This window comes from Hipposideros armiger, unplaced genomic scaffold, assembly GCF_001890085.2.
Source record: "Hipposideros armiger isolate ML-2016 unplaced genomic scaffold, ASM189008v1 scaffold_145, whole genome shotgun sequence".
Classification (NCBI taxonomy): Eukaryota; Metazoa; Chordata; class Mammalia; order Chiroptera; family Hipposideridae; genus Hipposideros; species Hipposideros armiger.
Window position 1 is genome coordinate 1,970,612 of NW_017731495.1, and position 2,361 is coordinate 1,972,972.

At 41.5% G+C, this 2,361-nt stretch overlaps 1 pseudogene; it reads left to right on the forward strand.

Annotated features, from left to right (window-relative positions):
* Positions 1–855: 855 nt before the first annotated feature.
* LOC109387028 (glyceraldehyde-3-phosphate dehydrogenase-like) lies at positions 856–1,840 on the forward strand (annotated as a pseudogene).
* The last annotated feature ends 521 nt before the right edge of the window (positions 1,841–2,361 follow it).

Consider the following 2,361-nt stretch of genomic DNA (forward strand, 5'->3'; position numbering starts at 1 on the left):
AGGATTTATTATAATTGACCATATCTTACTTTGTATGAGTATAGGTATCTCTAGGGTAAGGACTCAACAAGCTAAGTTAGAGCGACTTCATAAGAGCAGTGAAGAATATATTTGTCTAAAGTCTGTCTGGCACAATCAAATGATTAAATTGGATGTGAAAAAGAAAGAAAAAATACACGGATAAACCTGTGAAGCCGACTGTTATTATGGAAGACTGCGGGTCTGATATGAGAACAAACTGTAGGCGGTGCCCGGTGATTCACTGGTGAAACCAATTGGGAACAAGCAGGAAATAGCATTTATAACCCTAGGTGCATGTATTTTTAGAGCCTGGATAATAAAGTGAACTTGAGAGTTTGACACTAAATGATATCTTTTATCAACTGATCAAATTCTACCTATATTCATATTTTTATATATGTGTGTATATACATAATTTTTATTTGTTGAGAATGATCTTCAGACTAAAAGATCACAATGAACATTATCAGTAAGAGCTTCTTTCTGTAATGGGCAGTTGGATGAATTATAGGAAAGCACTCATTGAGTTAAATAAGGCCACATTTCAGACTGCTAGAAACCTGCATTTAAAATTACTGTGCTGTTTCCAATCATCTTGAACCATCATAGAGAAATGGGCTTGGTGCCACAAGGCAGCAAATAAACAGCGGTAGTTCTTATTTTTAAAAAGGGACAGTAATTAGCTACATACCAACTTTAGACTTCTAAGCCTGGGATGAATCTTAAGCACAATTAGACAATTATTAAAGAAAAGAAGCTCTTTCCTGCTCCCTGTTCCACAGAGAGCCACACATTCTTGTGCAGTGCCAGCCGCATCCCTGAGACACTGAGGTAAAGTTCAGAATACATGGATTTGGCCATATTGGGCATCTGGTCACCAGTGTTGTTTCTAACTCTGGCAAAGTAGATATTGTCATCATCTATGACCCCTCCAGTGATATCAGCTATATGGTCTACATGTTTCAGAATGATTCCACCTGGGGCAAATTATGGCACAAACAAAGCTAAGCAGGGGAAGCTTGTTATCAATGGAAGGTCCATCTCCATGTTTCAGGAACGAGTTCCTGCCTACGTCAAATGGGGTACCGCAGTTCGAAATGTGTTATGGAGTCCACTGGTGTCTTCACTACCTTGGAGAAATTTGGGGCTTACTTGAAGGGTGGAGCCAAAAGAGTCATCATCATCTCTGTCCCTTCTGCAGATGCCCCCATGTTTGGGCATAAACCATGAGACGTATGACAATACCCTCAAGATTGTCAGCAATGCCTCTCCCACCACCAACTGCTTTGCCCCTCTGGCTAAGGTTATTCATGGTAACTTTGGCATCATGGAAGGAACTCATGACCACAGTTCATGCCATCACAGCCAACCATAAAACCATGAGGGTCCCTTTGGGAAGCTGTAGCATGATGGCCAACCTTATACCCAGAACATCATCCCTGCTTCTACTGTTACTAAGAAGGCTGTGAGCAAGGTCACCCCTGAACATTGGAAAGCTCACTGGCATGGCCTCCTGTGTCCCGGCCCCGATGTGTCAGTCACGGGTCAGACCTACAGTCTGAAAGAAGCTACCAAATACGGTGACATTAAGGCAGTGAAGCAGGTATCAGATGTCCCCATAAATGGTGTCTTTGGCTACACTGAGGTCTAGGCTGTCTCCTGTGACTTTAATAATGACATCCACTCTTGTACCTTTGATGCTGAGGCTGGCATGGCCCTCAATGAGTACTTTGCTAATCTCATTTCCTGGTATGATAAAGAATTTAGCTATAGCAACAGGGTGTTGGGCCTTATGGTCCACCTGGCCTCCAAGGAATAACAGCCTCCTGGGGTTACCAGTCTGAGTGAAAGCCTTACAAGAAGGAAGAAAGAGGCCTAGAGCTGCTGGGGAGTCTTTGCTCAACTCATTCCTCCAACATGCTTAGAATATTCTATCCTCAACAGTTTCCGTCCGGACCTCCTAAAGAAAGAGAGGGGCTTAGGGAGCCCTTCCTTATCACGTATCATCAATAAAGAATACTGTACCCAGTGTAAAAGAAACAATGAAAAAAGAAGTGGTTTATGAACATTTAGACTTGGAAGTAGAGATCAGTAGGAGTTAGGATGAATTCACAAAAAGTCATGTCAGATTGGCTTTATTCTCCTTTGGACAAGGATTCTAAAGATGTGGATTGTATTTATCTGGATTAGGAAGGCATTTGTCACAGTCACAATGGAAAACACAACCTGAATATTCATACAGAGAAATAGATTCATAAGTGCCTAAATGACCAGATCAAAGATCCTAGTTAACGGACTGTGTAAATCTTAGAGCACAATTTCCTATTGTTTTTCAAATAT